Below are 23,255 nucleotides of genomic sequence, written 5' to 3'. Positions count from 1 at the left end.
GTCTTTGGTTTAAGAAAGCTTTAGCTGTACAAACTTGAATGTTGGAATTCATGAAGAGTATTTTTTTCTGCCTTTAATGACAAGATGTGAGCTAAAAAAAAAAACTTACTAGTTTCATGGAAGGACACCAGCAAGAAAATGAATAAAAGCATCAGTGTAATAATGAATTTTCCAAAAAAGTATGTGTGTATAATAATGGATTCAGAAACATTGTCATTGAAAATTTTGAAAATTATGAGTTAAAGATAAGAAATTAGGCAAAAGAAGGGAGTAAATTTAAATTTGCTTTTTCATTATAAAAACACAAAATATAAAAATAGATTTTTCAGATCAGTCATTAGGTCACCTAATTATAATCACTGCTTGCTATTCTCTGCTCTTTGATATATTATTATTTTTAAAACTGTGATTTTAATAGATTTGTCTCAATTGAATGATTATGCCATGACTTATACACTACTTCCAAGACATTTGATTATTTCCAAAGTTTTGTTATTAAAAATGTATTTGTTCCTTTAGATTTCCTGTATGTGAAATAATTCTTCAGTAAGAATTCCCAGAAGTTAAACATGTCAAAGGCGAAAACATTTTTCTCCTGATGTATAAGCTAAAAATATTTTCAAAAGGTTTATGCCAATGTGAAATGCCATGAACAACATCTGAGAGTTTAGCTGCACCCTATCCTAGGCAACATAAAATATCATGTTTCTCATTAAGTGCTAATTTAATAGATGAAAATTAGAAATTCATTTTGATTTTCAAAGTGTTTTTAAATTATAAAACCTAATGTGATTAAAATATATTACCAATTGATGGTTATAGGGGAGATACTACCTCTTTTTACTGAAAACTTTTATTATTCTTGGACTAAGTATCTACTAGTAAGGTGGTAAAATTTGCATTTCTACAATTCAGTTCAATGGAGTAGTAGGAGAACCAGGTTGCACACATTTATTTCTGTTTTTTTGTGTATATAAAGTTTTGAGCTATTGGTATTGTTTTTCACCAGTTTTAATAGGCTGAGTACTGGCCACTCAAACAATTTATAAGGTAATACTTACAAATTCCAGGTGTTGGGGAACTCCAGGTCCCCAACACCTGGAATTTGTAAGTATTACCTTATAAAGAAAAAGGTTTTTTTGTAAGTATGATTAAATTAAGAATCTTGACATGGAAGATAATCCTGTATTATCAGCTCTAAATCCAACCCCACCATTTTTATAATATAGAAAGAGAAGCAAATGTAGACACACACAGAGGAAGTGAAGGCAATATAACCAAAGTGATGGGAGGCAAAAACCAGAGTGATGTAGCCACAAGTCAAACAATGCCCATAGCCTGAAGAGACAAGGAAAGGATTTTCCCCTAAAGCTCCAGAGGGAGCACAGACCAGGCAACAGCTTGATTTTGGCTCAGTGAGAATGATTTTGAATCTGTGGCTTCCATAACTGTGAGAGTTTGATTCTGTGTCCTTGCTATTGTGAATAATGCTATAATGATCATATGAGTGCCTGTGTCTTTTTGGTAGAAATTTATTTTCCCTTTTGGTAGCTACACAGTAATGAGATTATTGGTTCAAATGATAGTTCTGTTTTCAGTTCTTTGAGAAATCTCCAAACTGCTTTCCACAGTGGCTGAATTAATTTACGTTTCCACCAAAAGTGTATAAATATTCTCTTTTCTACACAACCTTGCCTGAACCTAAAATAAAAGCTGAAATTAAAACTAAACTTTGAGAGAATAAATTTTTGTTGTTTTAAGCCACCAAGTTTGTGTATCTATTACAGAAGCCAAAGGGAACTAAGACACTGTGTATTTTCACTCGTAAACCTTTGGAAAAATTTAAGTTGGTTTATCAATTATTATACTAAAATTTGAATCCAGTAGATGTTACATTTATTCCTTTGTATTAGTCATGGTTCTCTAGACAGACAGGACTAATAGGATAGACATTTATATGACAGGGAGTTTATTAAGGAGTACTGACTCACAGGATCACAAGGTGAAGTCTCACAATTGGCCGTCTGCAAGTTAAGGCGCAAAGAAGCCCGTCTGAGCTTCAAAACCTCAAAAATAGGGAAGCCGACGATGCAGCCTTCAGTCTGTGGCCAGAGGCCCAAGATCCCCTGGCAAACCACTGGTATAGGTCCGAAAGTTCAAAAGCTGAAGAACTTGGAGTATGATGTTCAAGGGCAGGAAGCAGCCAGCACAGGAGAAAGATGGAGTCCGGAAGACTTGTCCAGTCCAGTGTTTCCACCTTCTTCCACCTGCTTTTATCCTAGCTGCACTAGCTGCTGATTAGATTGTGCCCACTCGGATTGAGTGTGGGTCTGCTTCCCCCAGTCCACTGACTCAAATGTTAATCTCCTTTGGCAACACCCTAACGGCCACATCCAGGAATAATACCTTGCATCCTTCAATCCAGTCAAGTTGACACTCAGTATTAACCATCACATTCTCTAATATAGTTTCCCCCTTTCACCTTTTGATGAAGTATCAAAGTTAGTAGGTTGTTATGGTTTGAATGTTTGTCCACTTCAAAACTTATGCTGAAATTTAATTCCCATTGTTGCAGTATTAAGTGAGCACCCTAAGAAGTGATTAGGCTGTGAGGGCTGTATCCTCATGGGTGAGACTTGTGCCACTGTAAAATAGCAAGTTCAGCGTTTTCCTGTCTTTCTGTTTCTGTCATGGGTTGACACTGCAAGAAGATCCTCGCCAGATGCTGACCCTCAAACTTGGACTTCTTATCCTCCAGAATTCTGAAATAATAAATTTCTGTTCATTATAAATTACTCAGTCTCAGGTACACTCTTGTGGAAACAAAAATTAACTGAGATACATGTCTTGTCCTAACGCTCTGGGAAAATCATTAAAGGCTTAAGATCTGAAAGTATACATCAACGAGGCAAGATGAACACAAAATTGCTTATCTTTCATTAATAGGAAAAAAAACTCACAAATATTCAATTTCCCAAAGCAACTTCAAAATAAAAAAATGTAACACTTAAACATAGATGTGTGAATGCCCTCCTTTTGCATTTAAACCTGATGGGGTTTAACAAGTTCTATATCATGCATCTAAAAATGTTTGTCTTATAAAACTCTAAATTTAAGTAGTAAATATTCTAACAGCTTGTGCACATTTTTATGTCACATTTTTTCACATTTTATGTAATCTATTAAATCATCCCATTTGTCATAAAAAGAAAAATGTATATTTTTTTCTATTTCTAGTAACTAGAATAACTTCCAATGAGGACAGAAATTAAAAACCTTATAATCTTCACAAATAAAAAGAACGTATTTTTTCATATTCAGATATGTCATATTTGAGAAATTTCTTTTAAAATATGTACATAGCAAGGACTATTAGGAAGAACACTACATATAATGTGTGAGAGCCTGAGTAGCTCTGATTTGATACTTTCTCTTTACATGCAAACTTGGGAATCTAAATTTTTGGAAATTTCCACTGGAGATCTATTAAAAACAGATGCCACTTTACTTGCAGGACTCCTATAAAACTCAAATATGTAAAATAACTTGGAAATTATAATGAATTCTGCAAAAATAACTATTATGTTGGAATACCAATATACTTGTATACATGGATGCTAATTTATCAATTAATTATCAGATGATGACTATATGGCATTAGTGTGAAGTGGCAGATTCTGGCATATTTTAAAAATTGATTTTTTTATTTGTGTAGCAGGAGTGACACTGTTGTGAGGAAATGTAACCTGCCATTTTCAAACAACTTCCTCAGAATTATGCTGACTGGAATAGTATTCCAAAATGTTTCTTTTTACTATATTAGTACAATATCACTGATAAAATAGAACACAAATATAAGTTTAAATCTAATAACAAAGTGTTACTCAAATGCATTTAAAATCATTCTACTTAATGAAATCATGTTACGTCAAATGTTGAACTTAATTCAATGGATGAGTCATTTCTAGTGTTCTGGGATCTGATGTGATAACAGACTCTTACACAGCAAACATCACCGGATAAATACACCTTTTCCTCTTCCTGGAACAATCTTTCTTTAGATAATATCATGGTGCACTCTCTCACCTTCTTCAGATCCTGACATATTTGTCTAATGTCCACTGAAGACTTGCCTTCTCCCTTATCTAAATTACTCTATCCCTGACACTGTCGCCTGCCTTCACTGCTTTATTTTTTTTCTTGTCGCCAGCTAACACACTCTATACTTTATTTGTTCATCTGCATTGCATTTTGTCTGAGTATCTTAATAGAATGCAACAGCCACAAAGTCAGACTTTGAAATTTCTGTTTTATTTTTAGCGTATCTTAACACCTAATACCTACAATGGTGTTGGCACTTAAATGGTTTTAGATAAATGAATTAATTAGCAAATGGATAAATGCCTGACCGAATAATCAAATTAAGGAAGACAGCAGAGACTTTCTAACTTAACATTAACTTCTTTAGCTAATAAATATCTAATTGGTAACTCAACTATGCTTAACTCCATGTAGGGTGACATAAGAATAAGAGTAATAGAAAGATAGGAGTAATAAAAAGAAATACTAAATTATTCTTTTGGAAGGGGTACTTTAACCTCTTCCTTTCCTTACATATGCAAGGTGATACAGATATTAATTTGATAATAAAATAAAAAATAACTAGAGATGTAAATTGCAATGAAAGTATAATCAAATATAATAAAATATAGTAAATGTAAAAATCTTTTTCACTGTTTTAAATAAAATGCATTGACTTTCTTTAAAAAATAAAAGTATATATTTAAATACTTATTGGAGGTCTAATAATAGAAATATAAATAACCAAGTAAATGGAAAAGGATCAATTGGAAGGAACTTTCCAATTGTGTGTGTGTGTGCATGTGCGTGTGTGAGCACTTTATTCTCTCAATTTTAACTTACATTTGTTTGGACGGTATACACTCTGTTTCTATCCCCTTAGGAGTTGTCCTAGAAATTGCAGCAAACATCATTAGCTTATAAAAATATGATGTTAACCTGTATTTTAGCCTCATCTGCAACAGTCCAAGGAACTTACATAAAAGTGAATAAAACTTATTTTACTGCCCTTCCAACTTATATCATGTTGGTGCCATATACTTTAATTTCAGCTATTTTAAGACTTTAGAAGATATTATTTATTAATATTGTTGTATACACTCTAAGTTGATTTGTATTTACTCTCATTTTGAGTACCGATTTTTGTCTTTGTTTAAAATGTTAGTAAAATAAGTAGTAAGCCTAAAAATGAATAAACATGGTATTTTTCGTTCTGCATAACAATGTTTTTAGGTTTGGGTTTTTTTTTTTCTTTTGACTAAAAAATAATCTTCATTTAGCCATCTTCCTTAGTATGTCTTCATGGGTATGGAATTCTACATGAAAGATAATTTTTTTCATCATATTGATACTATGCTTTGGCTTCTAGTTTCCATTGTTTATACAGAAAAGTCAACCAGCCTTTGTAAAACAAGTAGTTTTTTTTTTTGTTTGTTTTTCTCAAGATGTTTTCAAGATATTTCTACTTTTTTTTTTCTTTGTAGTTTGACAAGGATACTTCTAATTGTATTTTTTCTAATACTACTTCTAGTTGTACTCCTTCTTAGAAATCTTAGGCATTTTTAGTGTATCAAATTGATATCTTTTAAAAATCTGTAATATCCACAGACTTAATTCTTGAAATGGTGTTAATATTTTACTGCTCTATTTTCTCTCTTTCTTCATTTAAATCAACTGTATGTGTTTAATTGATTTGATTGACTTAATTAATTTAGATGATTTGGTTAATTTAACTTACATGGCAGGTTGAATGTATACGACTCTTCCTTCCATCAAGGAGAGGTCAACAACTTATTGTCATTGAAATTAGAATTTCTCACTGAGTATTCTGTTTCTCTTAACTGTACTTCTGTACTTTTCATCCTCTGCTAGCTTCAGGCTACATTCTGGATAATCTCACTGACCTATTATTCAGCTCCTTATTTCTCTCCTTAGCTATTTCTAATCTTGGGTGACATTGATCCATTGAGTTTATAACTGTTGCTATTTTTCTTTTCAATGCTAAAATTTCTGTTTGCTTCCTTTTGAAATCTGCACTCCGTGTTGCTTAAAAAAATTTTTTTCAAAATTTTCTTTTATTTTGTCAAATATGGGAATGAGAATTGTTTTGTATTCCCTGATACATTCAAGATGTAATTTTTTGGAATAATTTGTTTATGTTGTTATATTTTCCATGTCTTACTCATGATTTCTTGTTTCGATAAAAGCCTGGTTACTTTTGCTTGTTAGATGCTCATTTATTTTGTTTTAAAATATATAGTGAAAGTAAAATAAGGTTAAGAAAACTCACTCCTCCTTCAAGTAAGATGATTTTTTTTGTTTCTTTCAGGGGATAGGAAATGCTACCTATCTCATTTTAATCCATATTGAAGGCTTCAGATTTCCCTCATTCTCCAAGTGATGCAAAACTAAGGTGAGCAGTAAATTCATAGGTGATTTAATTAAGGCTTTTTTTTTTTTTTTTACTTTAAAGGTTTATCCCTTGGGGACTGCAGCTTAATGCCTCAGCTTAATTTCTTGTATAATTAAAATTATCGTATTTCATAAGTTTATGTTGTAAATGTTATATTATAAACTTATTTCCTTTATAAATAAATTTCATAACCTTCATAAAGCTTGAGCTTTCTACTCACTGAGGCCAATAAAATTGTATTTCAACTTCACAGTTTTTTCTTACTGATTGGCAAATGTCTTTAAATTACAAAAAATTTTGGGTAATCTTCTCTTTCCTAAGATTTTGGCCTGGAGCTTCTTCAGTTTCTTCAAGGCTCTTAAGCCAATTTTTAAAATAATTTCACCCTGCTCTTTGAGTTGTCTTCAGCAGGAAGGTTGGCCTCAATCGCCTGGCCCATCACTACCAGAAACAGAATCTGTTTTTCAGAAAGACCACTTGATCTCAGCATATTCACATCAATGCACTCTGAAATATGTTATAGATAAATGAATTGGCAGATAGATGTGAATGCACATATACATGTGCACACAGACTGAAGGTATATATAAACAGAATATTCATATAAATAAAACCTTGTATATCTACTCATATTTTTAATATTTACATGGTTTAAGAAATGTAGAAGTGATTCAGCTCTAACCATACCCAATAAGCAAGAAACCAAATGTATCATCTAGGAGGTAATTGTATTGATCTATAGCTGCCAAGTATAATAGTCTTCATTTGATTTCTTTTACATTTTACCTAAAATGAGTGGTAGATTTCTCTGCAAACTAAATAAGTTAAATACTTTGAAAAATTTCATGTACTTACTGTAAATATTTATTGAGTATCTTTGTAATACCTTCCTTGGCCTCAGGCTACTTAAGTGCTTTCTGTTTGTGTTCCACAGACCTTTATTTATACTTTTATTTTGACATCTTTCATATTATTTTAATTAATTATTTGGATATATGTCTCCTCTTAAAAGAAACATTTTAGACAAATTAAATTTGACAGAGTTTATTTGAACAAAGAGTAATTTGTGAATGGTGCAGTACCCTCAACCAGGAGAGGTTCAAGCACAACCAGCAAGCATGGGTACTCAGCAGTGACCACACGAGGTCAGCTTTTGTGAGTGGAAGTCCATGTTGCTGAGCCCATGCATAACCTCCATCCCTGCCACCATGGCCACTTTGTTCATGGCCCCATTGGGTGATGACAGGGTGGTTGGGAAAAGAGGTTGAGTGGTGCCCACAGAATAGGTCATCCTATAAACTTAATTAGTAAAATTTTCCTCTGCTGAGGTCCCCATTGGTGAGAAATCACATGGGATACAAATATCTGAGTGGTTTTGGATCACTCAGAGAGGTGCATTTATATACCTCTTCCCCAAATTTCTTTGTCACCAATTTTCTAATCATGCTTCTTCCAAGTGTCTGGTCATCCAGCCAAACCATTGGCTACTGTCCGTGAAACAGTATATAATCACACATCTGGCCATTTCTCCTTACATGCAAAGTGCACAACCAGGTGCACTGCTCAAAGTTATGCCCACTGGGAAGATTTTCCTTCACGGCTGTCCTTCAGGGATGTCCTAGAAAGGGGCTGTAGTGCCATAGCTCTCCACTTTCGGATGGTACCTGCATATCTTGCAGAACCATCTGTGAACCAGGCCATATTTTTCTCTTCCTCTGTCAACTAATCATAGGGAACTCCCCATATGGCCATCGGTGCAGGCTGAGAGAGAGAAGGCAGAGTGGCAAATGAGCCACTTCCTCATGTAACTTATCTGTGCCTTCAGGACCTGCTCAAGCCCGGTCACATATATACCACTTCCACTCAATGATGAAATGCTGCTGTGTATGACCCACTTTATAGCTAGATGGGTCAGAAAGCACCCAGTTCATAATATACAGTTCATGTCACAGGGTTACTTGATGACCCATAGTCAAACTTTCAGTTTTTACCAAAGTCCAACAGGTCAAGAGCTGTCTCTCAAAAGGAGAGTAATTATCTGCAGAAGATGACAGGTCCTTGCTCCAAAATCCTAAAGGCCTCCTCTGTGATTCACCTATGGGGTCCTGCCAAAGGCACCAAACAGCAACCCTATCTGCCACTGATACCTCAAGCACCATTGGATCTGCTGGATCATATGGCCCAAGTGACAGAGAAGCTTGCATGGCAGCCTGGACCTGTTGTAGAGCCTTCTCTTGTTCTGGACCCCACTCAAAACTGGCAGCTTTTCAGGTCACTTGATAAATGGGCTGGGTTAACACACCCAAATGAGGAATGTGTTGTCTCCAAAATCCAAATAGGCCCACTAGGCATTGTGCCTCTTTCTTGGTTGTAGAACGGCCAGATGCAGCAACTTATCCTTCATCTTAGAAGGAATATCTCAACAGGCCCCATACCACAGGACCCCTAGAGATTTTACTGAGGTAGAAGGTCCCTGAATTTTAGTCAGATTTATTTCCCATCCTCTGGCATGCAAATGTCTCACCAAGAATTTCAATGTGTTTGCTACTTCTTGCTCACTGGATCCAATCAGCATAATGTCATCAATGTAATCGACCTGTGTGATATCTTGTGGAAGCAAAAAGCAATCAAGGTGTCTCGGAATAAGATGATGACACAAAGTTCGAGAGTTGATATACCCCTGAGGTAGGACAGTAAAGGTATACTGCTGGTCTTAGGAGCAGAAGGTAAATTGCTTCTGGTGGGCCTTATGGAAAGGAATGGAGAAAAAGACATTTTCCAAGTCAATGCCTGCATATCAGGTACCAGGAAATGTGTTAATATGCTGAAGCAATAAAACCACATCTGGTACATCAGCTGCAATTGGAGTCACCACTTGGTTAAGCCTACAATAATCCACTGTCATTCTCCAAGATCCATCTGTCTTCTGCACAGGTCAAATAGGAGACTTGAATGGGGTTGTGGTGGGAAGACCACCCCTGCATCTTTCAAGTCCTTGATGGTGGCATTAATCTCTGCATCCCCTCAAGGATTCAATATTGTTTATGATTTACTATTTTTCTAGGTAGAGGCAGCTCTTATGGCTTCCATTTGGCCTTTCCCACCCTAATAGCCTCACCCTACTGGTCAGGGTGCTAATGTGGGTTTTCTGCCAGCTGCTAAGTATGTCTATGCCAATTATGCATTCTGGCACTGGGGAAATGACCACAGGATGAGTCCAAGGACCCACTGGACCCACTGTAACTTGGACCTGAGCTAAAATTCCATTCATTACCTGACTGCCATAGGCCCTTACTTTAACTGTAGGACCACAATAACGTTTTGGGTACCCTGGAATCAACATCAGCTCAGAGCCAGTGTCCAGTGGTCCCCAAAATGTCTGATCATTTTCCTTTTTCCAATGCATAGATTCCCTGGTAAAAGGCCAGAGGTCTCATTGGCAAAGGATGGAAGAAAGTTTTACTGCATAAATTATTGGTTATGTAGTGGGATCCTTCCTCAAGAGGACCCAGCCTCCCTTCATTTAAGAGGTTCTGGGTCTGTAAATTGGCTTAAGTATAGAAGTTGATGGAGGGGCTGTGATTCTCGGTTTTCATAGTACAAATTAGCCTTTTTCCATTTGACCTAGAAGGCTTCTTCTTGTATAAATTAAGTAGGAATGCAGTAGGAATGCAGTAGGCTTCCTATCAATTTTACTTCTAGGATCACCGTGATTAATTAGCTGATGCTAGAGCTCTACATGAGTCAGACTATTCTGATTGCTGCTTTGTCTCTGCTGTCCACTACAATAGCTATGCCCACCTTGCCTTTGACGGTTGAGTTCCACCACTTGGCCCCTGCTGCCTCAGGATCCAATTATTCCCATCATATTTAAATTTTGTAGTTGAGTAACTGTGGTTCCCACTGTTAATTTGACATACAGAGTAGAGCAATTACAGGGCTCTTCAAATATGCCATCACAAATCTATTTTACAAGGCATTGGTCAAAGGTATATCTTCTGGACCCTCCCAGCTGGGATGAATAGGTCTAAAGTGACTAATCCACTTCACCATCCCAATCTCCCTAAGCCTTCTCATCCTTTCCTCTACATTAAACCAAGGGAGATCAGGCATTTCCAGCTCGCTCACAGGGGGCCATATTTTAATCCATATTTTAGCTATCCAAGCAAATGAACTATTAGAACCTTTTTTTAACTCCCAAGCTGCAACATTAAATGAAGAGTCCCTACTTAGTGGGCCCAAATCAATAAATTCAGCCTAATCCAACTCTGTGTTCCTTCCACCATTATCCTAACCTTTAATATCCATTCCCATGCCTGTACTCCAGATTTCTGTTTATATATGTGACAGAATTAAAGCTCTCTTTTCAAGTGTAGTGCACCTCCTCATGGGTCATCACTCTCTACCTGACCTCTAGGGGCCCAGGGGAACTTTAGTCTAGTTATAGGTCTAGAAGCAAACAAGGGTGTCAGGGGTGCCATTACTGATGATGGGGAAGCTATTCCATCTGGCAAAAAAGCTTCATCAGAGTTTACAAACTCCATGTCCCCAGATTCATCAGAGTCCTCTTACACGTCCTCATTCCAAGTTGCAGGATCCCATTCTTTTCCAATCAATGCCCTCACTTTAACAGTAGACACCTGACGAGGCTGTGCATCCACTTTCATTGCAGGTCAGTCACTCACCTGATAAGAACTTGTGTCTGTTTTTCCACAATTTCAGCTATTTCACTACAGGAGATAAGCCTCTCACTCAGGGCAATCTTAGCAGATTTGAGGCTCAGTAGCTGCTTCTGAAGCCAGGAGACAAGATCCCTGAGTCGATCATTTTCTTTCATCACTTTGTTCACTGAATTTAGGAGCAACTGAGCAGCTTCATTATGTTCCTTGGTTCTCCACATATGGTCAAAGGTATTATGTATAGAGTACTATATTCCTTGCTTCTCATGAGCAGTTAATCAAGAGTATCAATTGCATTTATTTAGCATAACTCTCTAAACAATTCATGCCAAGGAATATCAGTGTTCTCCATACTATTAGAAGTAGAGTCCTTAGCATTTTTGGGTCTAATCATATTAAGCACCCAACTCCAGAAACCCCAAAACCAATGAAACAATTCCATCCTTAATATTCTATTCCTCTAGAGCCACTCCTGGTACCAAAATCTGTATTAGCCAGGGTTCCCTAGAGAGCCAGAACTTATATGATATATAAGTGGCCACGGTAGACTGATAAACTCATATATATATGAGTTTATCAATAAACTCATATATATATGAGTTTATCAAGTATTAACTTACATGATCACAAAGTCCCACAATAGGCTGTCTGCAAGTTTGAGGAGCAAGGAGAGCTAATCCAAATCTCAAAACTGAAGAACTTGGAGTCTGATGGAGTCCAATGTTTGAGGGTAGGAAGCATCCAGTATAGGAGAAAGACATAGCCTTGCAGGCTAGGCCGGTCTTGCCTTTTCACATTTTTCTGCTTGGCAACACCCTCACAGATACATCCAGCATCAATACTTTGCATCCTTCAATCCAATCAAGTTGACACTCAGTATTAACCATCACAACATGATTGTGCTTTAAAATGTGAGGACATGAAATCTGGAGGAGCCATGGGCAGAATGAAATAGTTTGGCTTTCTGTCCCCACCCAAATCTCATCTCAAATTGTAATCCCCATGTATCAAGGGAGGGACTAGGTGGGAGGGGATAGGATCATGGGGACTGTTTTTCCTATGCTGTTCTTGTGATAGTGAGTGAGTTCTCATGAGATCTGATGGTTTTATAAGGGGCACTTTTCTCTTCACCTTCTCTCTTTCCTGGCCCCTTGTGAAGAAGATACTTGCTTCTTGTTCACCTTACACCATGATTGTAAGTTTTCCGAGGCCTCCCAGTCCATGCTAGAACTCTAAGTCAGTTAAACCTTTGTTTATAAATTACCCAGTCTCAGGTAGTATCTTTATAGCAGTATGAAAACAGATTAATACAATTTACTAAGTTCAATTGCAGTTTGCTACGTATGGAGACAGCTTTGGACCAAATTTAATATAATTTAACACTTTGCATCTAGAATATGAGACTCCATGTGTTGGAATTTCTTTTCATTCATGAGTTTCTTTTCATAGCTACCTCAGTGACTTACAGATAGGAGGTACTTAATAAATGATTATCAAATGAAAGCTAGGTATGATAATAAACATGGAGAAAACAGACAGGAATAAAGCATAGTTTCTTGGTAAAAGGACTTCTTAATGTAGCAGAATGATATGGTTGGCTTTGTCACCACCAAAATCTCACCTGGAATTGTAGCTCCCATAATTTCCATGTGTTGTGGGAGGGACCGAGTGGAAGATAATTGAATCATAGGGGTGGGTCTTTCTTGCGCTGTTCTCATGATAGTGAATAAGTCTCATGAGATCTGATAGTTTTATGAAGAGAAGTTCCCCTGTACATGCCTCTTGCCTGCCATATGTAAAACATGCCTTTGCTCCTCCTTCACCTTCTGCCATGATTGTGAGGCCTCCCCAGCCATGCTGGACTGTGAGTCAATTAAACTTCTTTCCTTTAAAAATTGCCCAGTCTCTGGTATGTCTTTATTAGCAGCATGAGAACGGACTAATACAGTAAATTGGTACTGGTAGAGTGGGATGCTGCTGTAAAGATACCTGAAAACATGGAAGTGACTTTGGAACTGGATAACAGGAAGAGATTGGAACAGTTTGGAGGGCTCAGAAGAAGACAGGAAAATGTGGGAACGTTTGAACTTCCTATAGATTTGGAGGGCTCAGAAGACAGGAAGATGTGGGAAAGTTTGTAACTTTGTAGAGACTTGTTGGATGGTTTCAAGAAGAATGCTGATGGTGATATGGATAGTAAAATCCAGTCTAAGTGTGTCTCAGATGGAGATGAAGAACTTGTTGGGTACTGGAGCAAAGGTCACTTTTGCTATACAGAGACTGGCCACATTTTGCTTCTGCTCTAGAGGTCTGTGGAACTTCGAACTTGAGAGAGATGACTTAGGGTATATGGTGAAATTTTTTAGCAGCAAGGCTTTCAAGAGGAAGCAGAGCATAAAAGTTGGGAAAATTTGCAGCATAATAATGCAATCGAACAGAAAAATCCATTTTCTAGGGAGAAATTCAAGCCAGCTACAGAAATTTGCATAAGTAATAAGAAGCCCATTGTTACCAAGAAAATGGGGAAAATGTCTTCATGGCATGTCAGAAACTTTTGCAGGAGCCTCTCCCATCACAGACCTGGAAGCCTAGGGGGAAAAATAATTGGTTCCTGGGCTGGGGCCAGGGCCCCCTTGTTGCATGCAGGCTAGGGACTTTGTGCCCTGCATCCCAGCCACTCTAGCCATGTCCAAAAGGGGCCAAGGTACAGCTGGGGCAGTATCTTTGGAAGGTGCAAGCCCCAAGCCTTTGCAGCTTCCATGTGACATTGAGCCTGCTGGTACACAGAAGTCAAGAACTGAGGTTTGGGAGCCTCTACCTAGATTTCAGAGGATGCATGGAAATGCCTGAATGTCCAGGCAGAAGTTTGCTGCAGGGGTGGTGCCCTCATGGAAAATCTCTGCTAGGGCAGTGTGGAAGGGAAATGTGGGGTGGGAGCCCCCATATAGAGTCCCCACAGGGACACTGCCTAATGGAGCTGGGAAAAGAGGGCCACTGTCCTCCAGACTCCAGAATGGTAGATCCACTGACAGCTTGCACCATGGATCTGGAAAAGCTATTGACAATGACAGCCATGGAAGCAGCTGGGAGGGGGCTGTATCCTGCAAAGTCACAGGGATGGAGCTTCTCAAGGCCATGGGAGCCCATGTCTTGCATCAGTGGGACCTGGATGTGAGACATGGAGTCAAAGGAGATAATTTTGGAACTTTAAGGTTTAATGGCTGCCCCATTGGATTTTGGACTTGCATGGGGCCTGTAGTCTCTTTGTTTTGGACAATTTCTTTCATTTGGAACACATGTATTTACCTAATGCCTGAAGCTCCATTGTACCTAGGAAGTACAATGTGACTTTGCTTCTCCTTCACCTTCTGCTATGATTGTGAGACTTCCCCATTGTGCTGAATTGTGAGTCAATTAAACCTCTTTCCTTTATAAATTACCTTGTCTTGGATATGTCATTATTAGCAGTGTGAGAACAGACTAATACACAGAGTAAATAAACACGAACAAAACAAAAGATTACTCAATATGCATTTCAAAGCCTCTTTTGCAGCTGAAGGCATGTGACCTAGGTTTTGCAAATCAGGTAACTCACATGTGATTGATTTTCAAGTGAAGTTCTGTGCAGGGCCCCAGTCTACTGATTGGAGGCAATAGAAGCTATGCTGGACATTTCTCCAAAAAGTTATTTTTGCAGGATGATTGTGAGATTTTCCAGGAATTGGAAAATTAGTTCCCTTTAAGCCAGCCTGTGTGAGTATCTTGAAATATTGTTAATACATGCTTGTCTTGGGGAGCATTGGGGAACTTGTTCTTTTCTAGTCCTTCCATGCGAGCTATCTAGTTTTTTAAAGCAATTTTTAAAACTCAAAATATAACATACTTAAAGGAAAGCACAAATCATAAGTAAACTACTTGATGTATTTATCAGAAAGTGAATACACCCATGTGGCAATTACACAAATAAAAAAATAGAAAATTATATTAATCTGAAAGCTTTTTTATGGACCTTCCCATTTACAAATTCTCATCCTCCTCAAAGCCAATCACATTCTAATTTCAATCACCATTTGTTTTGCCAGTTTTTGAAGTTTATACATGGAGAATGACACAGTAGGTACTATTTTGTGTCTGACCTCTCTAGAATTCCATGTCTGAGTCATTATAGGATACTCCTCATTACAAGCACAGGACACTGCACCTAATAAATCTTACCACTAAGTAAGAGACTCAAACTAGTGCATATTCTTCCAAGTTTCAGTTAAATTCAGAGAATATGATAGGTGTCCAGCTTGTTACAGCAGTAATGTGAGTGACTCTATCACGTACCTTTTAAAACCCAGCAGATCCAATGTGGTGGAAGTGCCCGAGGTTGTGCTGAATGTTGTATGGATCTTGTTCATGCTCCAGTAAGAGAATTGCAGCAATGTCTGTTGGGTTTTGGCAGAAAGCAGCATTATACTTATAAGTAGACTTATATAAACAAAGTGGCCATGGTAGACTGATAAGAGGTTTTATTTAGTTTCACATTATAAACTTTTCACTTTGATAGGCCAGAATATAGTCACTGCTGGGTAAGTGCAAAACCAACTCTGACCTTCTAACACGAAACCTACTCCATGAGACACTCTCCTCCCTCACATGATGGGTTGATTACATCGGAGCCCTCTATGAGCAGCAATTTGTCTTCACTGAAGTAAATACTTATTCTGGATCATAATCTTTCTTCCTATCCATGGAATTATTGACAGAAACACAAAGAGTGGTTCCCTTGAATATCTCCTTCACTATAATGATATAATGTCATGGGATTTCTTACTAATAAACTAATTTAATCACAAAAGAAGTAGGCAATGTAGTTAGTAATGCTCATGGGATTCTCTAGTCTCACTATTTACTCCAGATCCCCAATGTAGCCAGCCTTATAGAATGTAAAATGGATTGTTGGTCAGTCATATATATCTTCAGATATAAGAGATTATACTAGTAGTTTAGTGGGGTGGTGTTGTTAATGATGTGGTTAATGATTTGAACCAGGAACCAATGTGTGCTGCCATTTTTTCCCACAAATTGAATATGTGGTTCTGAAAACAAAGAAGTAGAAGAGGAAGTAGCATTTCTCACTATGACACCTAAAAGATTGATGTTAAAAATCTTGAATACCATATAAGGTAATTTGAAGTGTGTCTTGCAGGTAAAGGCAAATAATGAAGAAAAGTTAAGATTGAGAGTGACCTGGATTTTTGGGGAAGAGGGGAAAGCTTTGCATGGAGAAGAGTTAGAAAGTGAATGCAATGGTCAGACACAAGCTGCTAATGCCTTGGACTCACACCCGGCATTGGAAGGGGTGAAGAGAGGACAACATTATACAGATTAAGTCATCCAGATTTATGACTGCTTGAAAATATATTGACAGAGAAAACATTAAGGATAATATTATATTTTTTGAAATTGTGTAGGTTTAGATTTAAGAGCAGCAGGCTTGATAGTAACATTTTTAGGTTTTGTTTCTTCTAGATATGTAGTTCAGGTGTTTAGAAAAAAATTACAATGAAGAAAAAAGAGCAAATGGCAGTTATGTGCAACATTGTTGCATCTCAGAAACAACTCTGTGGAATGAAAAAATAAGACACACAAGACCACATGTAATATGACACCACAATTACAAACAAAAAACCAAATTGATATTTTATTTAGAAATATCTAAATAGGTTAAAAAATTTTTTTCAAGTGGCATGGTAATGATGCATGCAAATACAAAATCTAGGGTAGTGGTTATTTCCCAATAGGAAAGTAGGAAGGTGGGATTGGAGAAAACCGTGGTAATATTTTGTCTTAGGAAGGGGCATGAATTCATGGATATTTGTTTTATTATTATGACTAATAATAATCTATGTCTATCACATAAATATCACATGTTTAAATATTACATAATAATAAAGTATTTTATCAGATTCAAAGGACTGTAGGATAGAGAAAAATCTTGGAGTTTTTCAGCATTTAGATGGCAGTTATAAATATGTATGTGTGTAAAATTTCCTCTAGTGAGATCATGGAGACAAAGAGGATGAGTACAATATCCAGGAAGTACCCACCTGTAATGAGTGAAGAGAGGAATCCATTAGTAAGAAGTCAGGGAGAAAGCTGGAAAACAGGCAGCAAATTGTGCCTTGAAGCAAGGGGAATAGAAATATGAGGATCATCAACAATGCAAAATGAAGCAGAGACATCTAAGTTTGGAAATAAGACATTAGATTTACCAATTAATAAGGATGCTGTTTGGCATATCGTCTGCATTACAGTTTGAGGAATGAGGTAACTAATGGGAACGATTCATGCAGATATTGATAAAGAAGCTCATATTAATAATTGATTTAGTATGGCTAGGACTGCCAAAACAGAGTACCACAGACTGGGTGATTTAACAACAGAAATATCTCTTTCACATTTTGGGGTACTAGAAGTCTAAGATCAAGGTGTTGTCAGGGGTGGTTTCTTCGGAGGATTGGATTAGGCCCCATCCTAATAGCTTCATTTTAATTTAATCACCTTTTTAAGGGTCCTCCCTCCAAATGCCATCACATTCTAAATTGCTAGGGTTTAGGGATTCAACATATGGCTTTTGGGGGAGGGGGGGTGGGGAACACAGTTAAGTGCATTAACAAGGGTCTTATTTTGGGTATCTCCAGATATGCCAGAAAACTTTTAGTCAGCTGGTGCCTTCTATCAATTAAAAATTATTTTAACTATTGAACCCAATTCTTGTTCTGATCCCTCATTTATTAAAACAGTCATCCAATTCCTGTCACTGTAAAAATTATATTAATAGGGATTAAAAGACCTCTTAACTTATTCGTAAGAAAGGATTTAATATTCAACACATCTCACAAAATGACCAACATATCATAATGCTTGAAGAGGGTATATAGGAATTGTTATAATTATTTTTTCCCCCTTCTCCGAACAATCTAGCGATGCCTCTCCAGTATCATGAACATTTCTCTTCTTAAGTTTGAATGGTATTTTTGGTGTATGTTTGTTTTAGGGGTGGGATACGAAATAAAGCATTCTTGACAGGTGCCCTGGAGATATTCAGGATGTTGCTCAGCAGGTCAGTACGTTGCGGCTAAGGAGAAATTGTATCTCATTATGTAGTAAGTTCAGAGCCTAACAGCACATCACAATGGAGTCAAATTAACTTTTCATTGTCATGTAAGGCATGGTATAATAACAGTCAAGTAAAACTCTTCTTTTTTTTTTTTTTTTTTGAGACAAAGTCTTGCTCTGTCACCCAGGCTAGAGTGCAATGGCATGATCTCGGCTCACTGCAACCTCTGCCTCCTGGGTTCACACCATTCTCTTGCTTCAGCCTCCAAAGTAGCTGGGACTACAGGCACCTGCCACCACGCCCGGCTAATTTTTTGTATTTTTAGTGGAGACAGAGTTTCACCATGTTAGCCAGGATGGTCTCAATCTGACCTCGTGATCCACCCGTCTTGGCCTCCCAAAGTGCTGGGATTACAGGCGTGAGCTACCGCGCCCGGCCAACAGTCAAGTAAAACTCTTAATGCAAAGAGTGTGTTATATCAGCTTGGCTTGGATCAAATCTAATTTCAGGTTCAGAGTCTGGACAGGAAAACAAGTTCAATTAGAAATTAATGTTAATCTGATGGTAATATTCCTATAGAGAAACTGATACAGAAGGACATGTCTAAGACTTGAAAATTATATAGTAATCACATATGTATTTGAATCCAGAGAGGTTTGATCCTGGAAAGTCTTTTTTCCTAACAGCTTTGACTTTCTGAAGGTCAGAGATTTGAGCTGACATTATGTATCACGTCCTAGATTCCATATAGTGTCGTATACTAGTTGTTGAAATGAGAAATATGAATGCCTGGCCAACAAGTGGGGAGAGGAGAGATATGTGAAGAGGAGGAGCATTAGCACATGACCAGTCCCCAGGGAAAAGCTAGAAACATGGAGTGGTATTTTTAGATACATTACATGTTAACATTACATTAATTTGTTGTGAAGCCACCCTCAAGGACCTTATTATACAGAGAAGAATAATTTCCCTTCCTCTTTCAGTGAAAGCGTTGTTCTAATGTGAGAACTAATGTTGACCAGCTGACAAGGTATTAGAATCTATATTCTCGTCCCCTATTCTTCTCAATCATTCTTCTCTGTTATTTTTTTCTCTCTTCTTCTCTATTATTTTTTAGTGTGATCTCTGGCAATTTACTTAATTCTTCTTTAGCTGTTCTCTTTGCATCCTAATTTTCTTTTATAATACTAGTAAGCACATCCATGTTCTATTATGCATGCAATATATGGAAAAATCAATACATGAATTAAATATGTCATTCTTGTTTATAAAAATTTCATATTCAAAAAAAAATACAAATTTGGAAGCATCATAAAAGGGTCTTCCAACAAAAAATGCTGAGTAGAAACCAGTTTCTGCCCAATTTCAAAAGGAATGTTTTGATTTGTTGGTTTTCTTTGCATTGTTCGTATACCGTATTGTTAATTTCTTGAGGTCTTGCAATGTGCTATATACTGCAGTCTATAACTTATCATTAATGTGCAGAATGATCATATCAGCCAAATGTCATTATTTTTATTTTACAAAAGAGGGACAGAATTTTAAGAAATTTAATTAACTTGGCTAAATTTACATGACCAAATTACTCCAACTTTGGGGAGAAAAACAGTTTTGGTAACCTATTTCCTACTGCTTTGGTTAGGGGCTTTACTTGTTTATTTGTTATGTACGAAATTTGTACTAGATCGAATATTTGGGGCCAATTTACATGATTTAAAGTAGATCCTACATTTTTGAGTCTTTTAAAATGATTGAATGACTAGAGAGGAATTGACACAAACCAACGTGGAGTTTACACCTTTAACTCTCCTGTCCCTCAAAAAAAAAAAAAAAAAAAAAATCCTCTCTGTGATTATTACACATTGTGTGCCTGTATCAAAATATCTCATGTATCCCCAAATATATGCACCTACTATATACTCATAAAAATTTAAACAAATGAAAATCATCTTTTTCTTTCCCTTTATTATGCATTTGCACAAGGATAAAGAAAAAAGGAAAGAAAAACCATATTTTGGAATAAAATTTATATGTTATAATACATGTATCTTACAAGACTGAACTTGTACAGGATATATAAAAATACATAAATAAGTAGTTTTTTATTCCCAGTGCCTAACAAGGTGTTATAGATTCATACTAAATTTTCATTGGATTGAATCAACACTGATAGAAAATTGAAAGAAGATGATAAGGAGAAGAAATAGACAAATAATCAATACGGAAGATACTTGTATACATGATAATAGTTTCTAAGAACTGTAAATACTATGCAGAAAGCTGTTGTGTTAAATGCAAAATGATGCTGATCACACCATCATCATCACTATTGCTTGTTTTCAACTCAGCCAAGCAGCTTTCAAAGGCAAGAACAGCTTTACAGCTCCCAGGAATGAAGCGTGGAGCCAAATCTTCCTAGCGCAATAGTCTAATTACACTGAGCATCTAACACACCAGAGCATTCTTTACCCTAACCCAGCAGTAGTCTGTAAATTCAAAGAGGGAAAGGAAAGGGTGCAGAGAGTGGGAGCAAAAAATGAAAGCACCCTTGATGACTACCTAAGCCTCAGGGCTTTGTTGTTGTTGCTCTAGCATACTGTAGCATTTAGAATGTTCCCTCTTCTCGCCTTATATAGACATGACACAGTTTCAAAAATAGCCTTTGCTTTTTTAGACCTTTAAAGACATCATCAATCATTGTCTTCTATGGTAATGCTTCAATTACCCAGGAGGAAAAAAAAAAAAATACAGTAGCCATGGAAGTGACATCCTAATGTGCTGAAAATCAAAACTAAAAAAGGGCAGTGTTTGCATATTAGCAATGTAAGCAGTGCAAGAACTGTGATGAACCATTAATAAGCCTCTCTCATGCTTTCTAAGTATTCAGGAAATGTGCCGCCTGACAGGCCAGATCTTTATAGGATTAGCTTAATGGTTTGTCACTTTCTGCGTTGCTTGCTGCCCTTCTGCCTTTTTTATGCTGAACAAAATCGTACAAAGCATTCTGTGTGGCTGAACAAGCCCACTGTTTCTCCATGATAAGCACCCCCATTTTAGACACTTACAGTCCATCCATGTTTAATGACATTCAGCAAGAAGAAGCCCAAGAGCCGTCACCTTCTATGCAAATCACGTTGGTTTCTTTCTTACTGCCAAGGTAGTTTCCAACTGGTCACTCCCAAGTGATCACCCAGAATAATGAATCCCCCGGGGTGCTGTGCCCTCCACTCCACATCATTTGTATCTCTGGGAAATGAACACATGCTACGTCAGCCTAGAGAGACACACAGGGGCAGCTTGTTTGAATGCAGCTTGTGTCACGCTCCCATATATCGGCCAAGGCGTCCAACATGTGTTTGAAAAAAATAAAATACCATAGCACATACACATACATGATTTTGATCACATTGAGGTGCTTTTGTGAACTACTTCTGCAGAAAGAAAAGGTATGAGTGCCTATTATTGAAATAAACAATTTTTCTGCAGCTCCTTAGGTGAACAAAACATGTTCAGTTTCTACATTAAAATGTTAACTGTGGTTTGGAATAGATAACAAATATGAAATATTAAGAGGATAGGTTCCATCTATTGATAATTTTATTGATACATTTGAGCACACCATTGATATATTGGCAGTAAATATATACTGTGGCATTATTTTTAATATGAAAGATTTCACACTGCAATAAGCCTGTAATTAGAGTTTTCGCATTATTATCTGTAATTGTTTTATGTATGTTCACCAATTCCTTTGAGACGTTTGAGGTACCTACTGCTGCACCACTGATTTTATGAAGGTTCATAGTCTGTGAATACCATCAAACTTAAACTTACTTTGTATGCCAGGCAAACCCCAATATATACATCTACAAAATCACATTCGATCTTTACTGCTGAACACACATATGTACACACATTATTTGTAGCACTTTAGGTTACTATTTCTATTGTTTTAATTTGCCTCAAGGGATTGATAATGGGACAAAGAGCTTTTACTACTTAATAACATATTATGAAGCTACTTTGAGTCTGCAATGACTGCTAATGCTTAGTTTGAATACTGCTGTCTGCAATCCATTCTCAATGAACTGCCTATGTTTTAAATAACCTATTTCTGGATATTATTAGGCATTTTTCATGGTAATAACTTTTTGAACTTTAGTGACTGGCTGGAAACTTCTACAATGAAGATTTACTATATTTTAGACCACAATGATTTATCCTTAAATGGTAAAATTTGGAGTAAGAAATAATTAACATGCATCATATATACATACAAATCAAGATTATTTGATTAGACAAAGTTAACCACTGCTTAATATCTATCCCAGAAGTCATGCTATGAACAGGAACAGTTCTCTACTAAAAACTAAAATACTAAAAGTCTGTGCTAAATACTAAAACACTAACTTTTTTTTTTTTAATTTTACTAAAGTACTAAAATTTTGCATTCAAAGAAGCTGGTACTAATTTAAATTGGTGGCTGCTACAAAGGGCTTGTGATCTAAAAATCAAACAGCATTTATAAGAACCCCATAATGAATTTCAAATAATAGAGGTAGATATATAGAAGTGGGTATATACATACATATGTAAAAGAATGATACATAGATGCATATATATATAAAACTAGATATAAATATGACATGTATATTTTTTCCCTCAATAGTCTCTCTTTCATGAATTTGAGAATATAAACAAGCATCTGGTGCAAAAACAAAACAAAAAAAATCTCAAGATTCTATGAACACTAGTAAGTATTATAATAATGACCACTAAAAGATTCCATCGTCTTTCACAGAATGCATCCCAATGGTTTCTGCCAAGTTCACAAGTCTTCTATTGAGTCATCAGAAAGGATACTTTAAGGCTAGGTTCATGAATGAATGGAGAAAGGAACAATTTCTTACTAGTGGTCTCACTCTAGGAAAAAGAGACAGTTATTATTACCAACATGAAGCTTGAAAAATGTACT

General features: G+C 36.6%; 1 long non-coding RNA gene across 2 annotated transcripts in view; it reads right to left on the bottom strand.

Annotated features, from left to right (window-relative positions):
• Nucleotides 1-21,551, bottom strand: part of LOC144340719 (uncharacterized) — a 28,558-nt gene extending 7,007 nt beyond the window's left edge. The window contains exons 1-4 of one of the 2 annotated variants that reach the window (XR_013417001.1): nt 21,346-21,551; nt 17,268-17,341; nt 15,502-15,602; nt 1,543-2,762 (exon numbers count right to left, since the gene is read on the bottom strand). This is a non-coding gene — a long non-coding RNA (uncharacterized LOC144340719). Of the gene's footprint in view, nt 1-1,542; nt 2,763-15,501; nt 15,603-17,267; nt 17,342-21,345 lie in introns of those variants that run through there. The other variant, XR_013417000.1, reaches the window with a different exon arrangement.
• Between the last annotated feature and the right edge of the window lie 1,704 nt (nt 21,552-23,255).

The sequence above is a fragment of the Macaca mulatta genome, chromosome 4, assembly GCF_049350105.2.
Source record: "Macaca mulatta isolate MMU2019108-1 chromosome 4, T2T-MMU8v2.0, whole genome shotgun sequence".
Lineage (NCBI taxonomy): Eukaryota > Metazoa > Chordata > Mammalia > Primates > Cercopithecidae > Macaca > Macaca mulatta.
This window is presented reverse-complemented; position numbering and strand designations above follow the sequence as displayed.